The 11,407-nt window shown below is 41.8% G+C and overlaps 1 protein-coding gene across 4 annotated transcripts in view; it reads right to left on the bottom strand.

Annotated features, from left to right (window-relative positions):
- Nucleotides 1-11,407, bottom strand: part of grid2 (glutamate receptor, ionotropic, delta 2) — a 163,706-nt gene that overhangs the window by 29,240 nt on the left and 123,059 nt on the right. The gene's annotated exons all lie outside the window — the stretch shown is intronic.

Genomic DNA, 11,407 nt, shown 5'->3' with positions numbered 1-11,407 from the left:
TGAGGTGGGTGTGTGTGTGTGTGTGTGTGTGTGTGTGTGTGTGTGTGTGTGTGTGTGTGTGTGTGTGTGTGTGTACGCGCGCGCACGCCCGCAATAATTCACCGCAAGGCTTCAGAATGTGACTTCATTCAACTCTTAACAACCTTTCAGACAAACCTGAAAGTGCTTTTTTACTCTTCAGGATAATTTCATGGCTTTTCGGTATTGTTTTACAATTAGGAAAGAAAAGAGATTGGGTGCTTGAAATACTTCAGATTCCCACAGAGAAAGTTGGAAAAGCTTTGCGTGGCTTTGTATGCACTGACTATAGATACCGAAATGAATGCAAACAGTAGTGATATTAGTCAACAGCATGTATGGAGCCAAAACTACCCCAGTGTCTTTCTCTTAGTAATTAATGCAAAGTACAATTAAAAGTGCGGATGAAGGAATTTGTCACCCCAGAATGGAAATATGGTAACGCCCGAGAAGTGCCAATGAATAGAATAAATAATCAGGAATTTTGATGAAGAGTCATATAAAAACAACAATGTTAAACTGCACCTCTCACAATTTCACTGAACAGTTCTTGGTTGCTGTTTTATACTGTACACACATAATCATGCAAAAAAAAAAAAAAAAAGGGGGGTGGGGTTATAGTGTTCTGTTGGCGTTTGTATGCAGACCATAATCTTTCCACCTTGCCGGGGGTCTGTGCTCAACTGAGTGACTTTCTCGCTGATTTCTTCTTCGTTTTTTTTTATAGATCACTTTTTTTCAGAAACAGACTTTCGAATAAAAGAGTCTTTTCATTGGATCCATTAAAAAGCAGCAAGGTTGCAACATTCATGTGATGCTTCTGAGATGAACTCATGATTTTGTTATGAATGTACTCAGGAGTTATACAAATTTCATTCTATACTTCTCCTGCCAATGTCTCTATGGGTACTTCTTTTATGGTCTGAACAACAACAGATGGGAGAGGCTCATGTCCTTGAATCTTAAAAACATAGCATTAGCGCAGTTGGTGACCGCAGGAAGAAAATGTCTGTTTGTGTAGACTTGATGCTGAGGATGATAAAGATAACATGCGGCAGGGCATTTTCCCATGGAGTCATTATGCGGGTTAAACTGTTGACATGCAAATTCGATAGCCTGCTGCTGAGTTGACATCGCGCCACAAAGTGCTTCAAATAAAATTTGCAAAACACCTGTAGTTGCTTGCAGACTGAATAAACAACGTTCCTGTTATTATGCCACCACCTGCTACATGCCGCACCTTTCACTGAGGCCACTACAGACGGATTAACTATCGTGTTAGCATGTTGGCACGTTTGAGTTGATGACTGAGCTACGTTATAACTAAGGTATAATGAGGATTCATTTTGAGTTCCTAAGTAGGAAGAAGTCTAACATGAAACTAAAGTGGGCACATGTACTGACATTGCTCATGGACAGTGCAGCAGAGGGGCTAACCCCCTCCAGCATTTTAGTTGATGGAGTGGAACATCTGAATTCCAATGACTCGCAACTGGTACAAATTTGACTTGAGACCCCCCCCCCCCCTCCACACACACACTCCCACAAAAATCTGAATTAAAAAAATGGCCCAGAGTTCTGCGTGTTCCGGATCTTGCTTACCAGTATCATATGGCTAGGTCAACAATTCCCACTGCATTTGTTATTGTTTAACTCATTTAATGCCAAAACGTATAAATATGTTTTGGGTGTTTTTATTAAAAAAATATTCGGTCAGTCTCAAGGCTGTGGGAATGAATTCAGTATGATAAATCACCACTGGGTGGCAGGAGTGGCTTCGATCAGATCTTGGTCGCACACAATCTGAATGGGTGTGCGATGTGGTGCGCCGATCCTACGGTGAGCCTTCGTCGCTTGGTGATATGAGGAAGCAGTGTGCGGTGTTGAGAACCTGGATAAATACCGGCAGCAAACTCTACAACAGAGTTTTTTCAAATCATAGAAAGATCATCATTCTTGATGAACACAAGTACACGATGCCACGTTTGATGCAAGAAACAAATAGAGCAGCCACTGGTCCTGTTGAGTGTTTGTGTAAAATGTCTCTTAAGTCAGTCACCACAGTAAAAATCACATGGAGAAGGGCTAAGCTAACCGTTAGCCAAGTGGCTTACATTACTTCTTCTCCTACAACAATCGTTATTTTACTCAGTTTGGAAGCCCTGTAGCTACAATATAATGCCTCTCACAGGTCAGCCCTAGAACTATGATAGACATTTGATTTGGGGTTGGAGACTCGATGATGATGATGATGTTAAAAATCAGCATGTGTGTACCTCGTTTAACCCAAAACCTGAATATAGAACATGCAGCTGTTTAAAACATTTTGAAATGTAATAAGAAATGGAACTGGACTCTGAGGTTGTGGTAATCCCACTTCAATCAAACAAAAACACCTTAAAAATAGCTTTTATGAAGACGAACACGCAATGTGCTCTCATTAAGTGTTTTGGGTGCAAACATTTCAGATTTTTAAACCATGCCTGGAGTATACAGCAACATTTTTAATCAAATGGATGCCCAAATTTGTATTTGTGTAAGGCCATACTGTTGCACTTAGTAGCATCTTGGGAGCTTTTAGCGCTTTTATTGCGTGGGCATAAGAACCAAGTTGACTTTTGCCTCGAGTGAACTGCTAAAAGTGTTGACTCTGTAGCATGTCTAGAGTTGAGTCGAGGTGAACTTTCTCAAAACTCCCTCAAAGCGCACCAACATGGCACGACAACAAATCTGCACATGAATCCTAATCGTTGCATCAGACCTTGTTTTAGCATTTCACAAATGACAAACTGCTAACAATTGTAATCAAAACATTTAAGGCGTCTTGGTGCCTCGCTTGTATTTCAATCACTCGCGCCACTCTTTTAATTTTGATCCTCTCTACCTGGGGAGCAGAAAAAATGAACGCGCTCCTGTTTCTCTCCTGTTGTTTACATACTGGGTGTCTTGTTTGTCACTCTGAAATGTTTTTGGAGAGTTGTGGTGGCATAGCTCATTTAATGAAGCAATAAAAGCCCAGGAACATGAGTCTGGATTATTGCTGCTGCAGTTCTTGATTGCTGTTGCATTGTATCATGGCACTGAAATAAAGGGGATCCTCAGTTTACAATGAGATGGCAAATTTATATAATTTTCAAGGGTAGAAAACAGAAATAGTTTATTTTTGGAAAAAAAATTGATAACTGCATCGTGATGATTTAAAAAGTTAAAAGTAGTGACTTTTCAAGTATTTTAGCGAGCGCCCAGTAAAGAGTTCACTTGTATCTCGAATGCCACTTTGGTGTCGTCCCGGTTTGCCTGTCATCTTGCATCACTGCTCTATGACTTTGATTCATGTGATTCAGAGAAATAAGAGCAAAGTAGGCATGAGACTCTCTCGGAGTAAAAGAAAAGAGCAACTGCCCGGAGACACGCTCACATCTTGATATCTTCACATCTTGGGCCACACAAGCATAAAAAAGAAAATAAAAAAGACAACTCCAGCCTCGCTCCCAAATAATCGCACCGTCTGCTGATTTTTTATTTATTTTTTTTAAACAATGCCCTATCTCCCAACTCTCGCAGCGACTGTTTCTGATCCAAAAGCACACAGTGTAAGATCAAACTTATTTTTTTTCCCAGCTCCAAGCATCTTCCTAACCTCATCTCTGTTGCATCCCGCTGACTCTGCTGCTGCTGCTTTTGTTTGGTTCTCATTGAACTCATTCATAGCCACCACATGGTAAGACAATGGACCTTTTTGACTTCTGTAACAAATATCGCCTGTTTGAACACCTTGAGTGACTCTGTCGCTGCTTTTCTTGAATTCTCACTGACTAACAAATAAAGGGAGTACAGATTCGTCCCGGGTTGAATATTCCATCAGGCTTCTAGAAATATGTACAGACATTTGAATAAAACTTACATTAGGGGCAAGAAAAATGAATCAAGGTTCAGCAGATGCAGAGTATGTCCCTTCGTGATTGTCAGATCTACCATGCCTAGAGATTAATTTTGTTTCTTTGCTGTCAATCATTTTTTCCAGTACTGGACCTGTCTCGGCGTCTTGTTTATTTGTGACTTTTCCGATGCATATCCCCTATACTGTATGTGTGAGAATATTGTCTGACACTCACTTGTGTGCTTGGCATTGTCATTTCCTCATATGGTGCGCTTGAGCTCCACATGCGTGCTGGAAAGCAGGTGGCACTCAATTTCAAATATTAAAATGCATAAATAGTATTAGATTCCCCCCTGCCAGTCATCCTAGTTGTTATTGTCAGTTGCCATAATATCCCACTTCAGTCCTGCAGGGGACAGTAGTGTGCATTACAGAGTGGTATACCACGCAAAGAACTGAAAGACAAAAAGACAAGATCTCACTAAAGTCCCTATTTCTTCACTTGCCGTGCTTGGCAGAGGTAACAATTATGAGAGCTGATCACTTGTTTTAACCCTTTCATGCACCCTGGAACATGATAAGCTGCCCACTGTAGTAGCTGTCCCTGAAAGGGTCAAATACAAAACAAATCGAACAAGACAATCCAGTCCAAGCAATAAAGAAAACAACTACTCATAGCTAATGTTAGCCTCTAATGCAGGTGGCAACAATCCTCTCGAGGAGTTCTGTTCGACTGAGATCTCAACCCCCCCCCCCCCCCACCTAGATTGCAATCTGAGAACGTCTTCATCGCCTTTCAGTTTTTTTTTTTTTTGGGGCTTTGTTGTTTAATTATCTTCACTGTTTCTTTAAGAAGTTCGGGAAAGTAAGTAAAATATAAATACGTAAAGACATTGTCTATTGTCAAACCATATGCAAATGTTTGTTCGGGCCCCAGTTAAACCGCTGAGAGATGTGATACTGGAAGTGAGGTGTAATTGGAGACAGATGTGGGAGACGGATCATCCGCCATGGATCAGTGAGCCAGAACCAAGATGCCACCCTGAATAGGATGCGGCAAGAAAATCATTAATTTTCGAATTTCTTTTCTTCTTCCTTTTGTTCAAGTTGTACTTCTCTATTTATGTTTGCTTGCCTCCACAGAGAACACACTGCAACATTTGAATTTGCATTGGATATCTGAATTGATTCATTCACGCGAGAGTGCGTTTAAGCGTCTTGAATGTCTGCCTTGTTTGTATTCTGTTGCCGGGCAACACGAGACCCCGAAGTTCATTAATAAACCAATCAGCCAACTAACAAACCTATAGGGATATTGCCCTTTTCAAAATGGTTTTGTTACAAACACCTAATACACTATTTAGTGGAGCAGATTAAAAATCAAAACAGGTAGGGGAACATATAGTTCTCTGGAAAATGTACTTTTTAATTGCGTGTGTACAAATAGGTCTCAGGAAGGCCTGGCCATCCATGAAGTGTGAAACTAAACCACATCAGTTTGTTGTTATCAGCTTTTTTTCTGATGATGTTTGTGAGCGACTTTCACCACTTGCTCTGTCAAATTGTCAACACAGTATTTGTGTTTGATGCGTCCTTGTGCCGCATATACACACTGTAGGGTGCTCCGTGCTGCCTCTTTAAGTAAAATGCTTTTATAGTTTTGTCATGTTGGAGGTCGATGCATTTTTTTTTTGTTCTTTTGCTTGTTAAGTGTTTGAAAAAAAAAAAAAAAAGAATCTTCACGATACCAACCGCCAACATGGCGGACGGACTACAGGACACGTGATCGAAAACATTCTATTGTCTACATATTGTATTTGGGTGCGCATTCGTTTCCCTGACTAGCAACATTCAGGTGCTGCTTCCAGTTTTGGGGAGGGGTATACAACCGCTCGATTGCATGAGATGTGAAAAAGGGTGTGTTAAGTGTTCTGTCTGTCTATCCTTCTATCCACCCATCTTTCCCAGTCTGTAGAGCAACAATGTACGAAAATCATTTCATTCACCAGTGTACCAAAACGAACGAGAAAATTCAAAAGATATGGGGAAATGATGCGAATGCTTTTCTTTCCTTCAATTTTCTATGGTGAGGTGGAGTCTCTTCCAGCTGACATCCGTGATTTGAGAATGTGGGTGGATGCCCAAGTACTTGCAGGAAAGCTTCACAAGAACGTGAAGACTTCATGATGGATGACCTGAGTTGAGATTCGAACCCAGAACCTGATAACCAGGAGGCAGATGTCCTCAACACGAGGTCACTGTGCTGCCCTGTGCATCAATCACTAACATACTGTCGAAGAGCGAATCTTTGATATACAGCACGTCTTGATTGTGGTGGCGTACCTAATGTAGCGGCCAGAGAGTATACATTTCAAGCAGGACAAGTGCACATATTGAAAAAAAATCTGTGTAAAGTCGACGCGCAGAGAGTGGAGACATTGGATCTTTTTTTTCAGTGTGATTTAATATAGTTGGAGAGTGGCCCAGGGTGATGAGACGGTTCTGTCCATCCATTCAACCATCAATCCCACTTTAAAACACGTGACCCCATTTTTTTCCCCCCCCAATGGCACTGTTCGCTAACTCCACCCACTTCGTCAGTCACATACGCTGGCTACACACAGCCAAAAGTCAATCGTATCTGTCACCTCGCCGCTCCAAACACGCTGGGCCAGTGAGCTACTTCAAGGTCATTGCAGATTACAGAGCCGCTCGACCTCTCAGAGCAAATGACAGCGGACTGAAAGAAACTGGGGTGGAGAGGGTGATTGGGGGGGGGGGGGGGGGCTCTTGAATTTTTTGCTGAGTGTCAAAAAGATGAGCAGTGAATTAAAATGTCGACTTTGTGTCTGTCGCTCCAGTGTCAGTCGAGCATATCTCTGCAGCCACCACATTTATGATCATTTCTTTCCTAACGGAATAAGTCGGTCTGGAAAGGTGTGTGTGTGTGTGTGTGTGTGTGTGTGTGTGTGTGTGTGTGTGTGTGTGTGTGTGTTGATTGTGATTTTATTTTGTCCCTCTCTAAAAGTTAGTCTCACACATTTCTAGCACTTATAGATGGTGGACACTTATGGAAATGACTCACTTCACACGTGCCCTTTGGCAAGGTAATGAACCCCCAACTCCGGGGGAGCGGCGCTTATTTTTGTGCAGCACCCGCAATCTCTCCAGTGGAATACATTCTGCAAAGTTTGTTTTTGTTGGCCCTTGTGTAGTCAATAAGAGAGTGGAAAACAATTCATTCCGCCTTGAGGGACTCATAAAGTTTTTTTTTTCTTCTTCTGCTTCCTCGACTTTGAATCCATAATATCCACCCATGCGGGCTTTTTAAACCCCTCCAGAAATAAAAGAGAGGGCTGTTAGCTGTAGCTTAAGGCTTCGCGGGTGGAATAAACCATTGATGTGGGTGCAATGTTCCGCACACATCGTTTCTCGAACACGCCAATGAGTCATGACCTCTACGAGACCTCACACGATTTCCCCCCCCCCTCCTCCCCCCATCACACACACATTCACCGTATTAGGACCTGCGAGGGAGCATTTAATTTGCAATGTCCACTCGTCCTCGTCACATGGTCAGTGACTAGCTTCAATGACACACCTGTCACACAACAGCAGCTGCACTCTGCATTGTGTTAACATCGCAGAGCTGTTCTCAGCTGGACTTAAAAATCCTGTTCATGGATCCTCCATGATTAATTCTGGGTTACGGTTGCTTTTAATCTTTCCATTCCATCTGACTGCAATTACGAAACCCCATTCAATGCGACGGATAAATTCCAGTGTCGGTGAAAGTATTGAAACTACATCCCCTCAAAAAATAGTTTTACCCATTTCTCATGCTTTTAAAAACATTCGGTGAGTCCGCGTGTAAGTGTCTGGATGTGGCTGACAGCTGATCATACGCGCGAGTGATCATTTTGGCTTTCTTTGACTCTTTTCACAGCGTTCAGGAAAACAGCTGAGAAGTCCATCGACAACTGTGGCTCTCCTTTCCCATACGCAGAGGCACGACAATAAGTTTTCTGTTACAATCATAAACTGGAAGGAATGGGGAAAATCCCCATCCTGGTATTGAGTGCGGTCATCTACGACCCTGCTTTGCTTGTTATTTCTTATTTCGAGGTTTGTGGGGATACATCACCATCATTCTCAACCCCTTTCTGTTATTTGACGTCTTGATTCCTTTTGTGCGCACATAAAAAGACACTATGCTTTAAAAATAAGGACCCCCCCCCTCCCCCAAATATAATCTCATATCGGTTTCTCGATTTGAGATTTGAAAGTGTGTCTTTGATGGATTGCTCATCTTGTGCTGCCAGCGATAGCATCAGACTTCAGAAAGCAAAACATTAAATCATAAAATAGAAAGCCCATATCGGACATCCACACACAGTCGGGGTTACTAAAGTGCATTTGACAGCCGAAGACGTATTTCTTTCTCTTCACCTGCATCACGTTCTCCCTCATACTTTTATTAAAGGTCGTAAGTGAAACGGCCGAGGTGGAACGCGCAAGGTTTTGGCTGGGGCGTGATGTTGGCGTGCCTCCGTACATCGAGGGGTAATGAAAATGCAAATCAACTTGGACTGCATTGACTTGTTGAGGCCAAATGGGCCAATAAGAGGCTCAGCGAGGTGATTTGGAAGCACTTTGATGGTGTTTGCGATCCAGCTGGGATGCGTGCCTGTGTATAAAAGGTCACGACTTCTCTCTGTGAAATGCGTCTTCCAATTTAGGAGTGAACTTTAAGAATTCATGTTTCTCAAGGGGATGCCGGAATGGCACTCAGTAGAATGCAGACAATGCTGCCAAACAATAATTTCCAAAAAGCAATTCATTGTACACCTTCATAGATAGCCACACCAACACATGACATTTGTCATCGAGAATCTTCGACAGTAATCCCCTGCACATTCACAATTCACCCTTAACAAATGCACCGATTCATATTTTCTTTTTCTGTGCGACTCATCCCGAGCTATTTGCTGAAAAACTCATCTTTTCACGTTTTGTATGTATTTTATCTTTGTGGACAATCAGAATCCATATTACAAGCGGATTATCGAGATGTGCAGAGAGACAACAGCCACATCCCAATAGCATCCTGTTGTAGTACAGTAACTTTCCCAATAGATTTATAAATGAAACCATGAAAAAACTAAAATGGAAAATAATTTTATGTAATCTTTTTTTTTTTTTTTTTTTTTTAAACCTCTCACATGAAGGTGTGCCTCCCCTGACCACACGCACGTCCCTGGAAATCGAGAAAGCATGAGTAATTGATGCCCCCCAATAACAGGTTTATAATTGCCAACTTAATATAGGGAGTTTAAAGCATAAATGTCTCAAACTATAATCCCAAAACAGTTCAATATAATTTCAAATATATTTTACACTTATCTAAAAAAAACAAAAACAAATGGATGATTTCGAACAAAGTGATCCAGAAGTGCGAATGTGTAAGCACACCGACTCTATCTTCCACTGACAACAACTAAAGGTAGCTTTTTGCTGCCATATAAAAATATTCGTCTCCCAATCAAGATGTATGACTCCAACAATACACCAAGTGACTATGTGCCAGCACTTTACTGCAGAACCTGCGTGTAAAATCTCCGCCAACCCAACAATTTTCATCATCATCCCTTCATTGTTCTGTTTTTTCTTAGAGAAATAGTTCAAGTTTCGCCGAACAAAAGGCAAGAATGTCGAGGATTGCTGTGTGACTTTGTGGAAGGCTCCAACTAAGCAGAGCTGCGTTCTGATTTTATTTTTTTATTTATTGATTTATCTATCATGGCTCCCACGACCGAAGAAATTCGATTAAATGAATCAGTGATGTCTGCGGGGACGATATCTTCAAGACTACGCCACGGGTCCTGACCTAGCTGCTAACACTGGATGAAAATGCGACTCTCTGAGAGGAAATTTGCCCGCTGACACAGCAGGTCAAAGAGCTAACGCTGGAGCAAATGTTCAGCATTCATCGCATTTTGTCCTCTGACAAAGTGGGGCCCTTCACCAGGACGAGTTCAATGAACATGAGCAACAAGCATAAAACGAATGCAGCTTAATGTTTGTCTCAAGTTGCTTTGTCATGAAAACCGGATACGCACCGTCAGAGTTGAGTCTCTGCGGTTGTACTGTAAGCGTTATCGCACGCATGCAGCGCATGTATTCATAGCCATGGTTATAATTTTACATGTAAAGCTTGAAGACTTTTCCTTGCGTTCGTGATAAGCCTCACTTAGCTCTGCGAAAGTTTCGGCACTTTGCACCTTGTGAAGAATGTCGTCATTTGGCTTGGGGATCGACGGAGTGCAAGTAATCAGGCTGTCTGAGTCCGTACAATGGAAGTGCCTGGCATATAATCAATGACTACTTCCCCATTAAATGTGATTTACTTGGTAGATTGTCAAAAAATGAAACTGTACAATGCCTCCTTTAAGGTTGTTCAAAAACTTACTTTCAACTTTGTCTCTTCAGTTAATAAAGATCTCTTTGTCGGCTGCTTTTAAGGCTTCTTGAAGGTATCGCTGACGCGTCACCGGCGAGTAAATAACGTGGCAGGTGCTTTTCTTCTTCTAAAGTGATGTGACAGTCATGTTTTCTCCATTGCCGCATTTCACAAACGATGTCTGGCTGCCTGATCATCTTAAGCTACGTACAACCAGAGGGACTGATAAGACTTTGATAGATTGACATTCCGGCTCAACTAACTTTGACGGCCTGTCTCATGTTCCTCATTTGATGGGAAATTAAGTTCAAAGATTTATTCTGATGTCTTTGCAGAAGGGTTTACAAGGAATTGTATTTACCATTTGTCTCCTGAAATTGTGTGGGTTCACTGCACCACAGGCTACGATCCCAAAACACTTGCATATAATTTATTTACCTTATCTCGCTTGAAAATAAATGGCTTCCGAATGATTTGATTCGTGGAAAAAAAAAAAGGCTTTTGGAAGTGCAGTCGAGTTTACTTGCAAACGTGGCAACTCTAACTTTTCTACTAACAACCCAGGCCCTTCCTGACATAAAAAGATTTTAGTCTCGAAGTTAAGGTGTATCACTTCAACACTTCTTTGGCACCAATTACTACTTTCCTGTGAGACAATGCTTTTGGCACATGCACAAAACCACAGCTTGCTGAAAATGTCAATAGCGAATAGGTGTGGGTTCATTGGATTTATAATTTGCATTCACCGTATTTGTGCTTATTGTACATCCTTACGAGGCTAAGGATTAAATCAGGCGAGACCGATGAGATTCTGGCCAAACCGAACAAACTAGTGTAAATAGAGTCACATTATCGATCACATTTGCATTCCCTTTTCCTCATAGTGTTCATTCACTATGATGTCCCCTTTGTCTATGTCTTTGTCAAACTTTTTTTTTTTTTTGCGCACGTCAGACTACACACTCCCTTCGGCCCGGCTCGCCGACGCCTTCCTCCGCTCCGTGTGATGCATGGCTGTGTGTGTTTTTTCCAAAAAGTCCATTAGTAGC

This window comes from Hippocampus comes, unplaced genomic scaffold, assembly GCF_001891065.2.
Source record: "Hippocampus comes isolate QL1 unplaced genomic scaffold, H_comes_QL1_v1.1 scaffold155, whole genome shotgun sequence".
In the NCBI taxonomy this organism is placed as follows: Eukaryota; Metazoa; Chordata; class Actinopteri; order Syngnathiformes; family Syngnathidae; genus Hippocampus; species Hippocampus comes.
The sequence above is the reverse complement of the archived record's forward strand: the minus strand, read 5'-3'. Positions and strand labels throughout refer to the sequence as shown.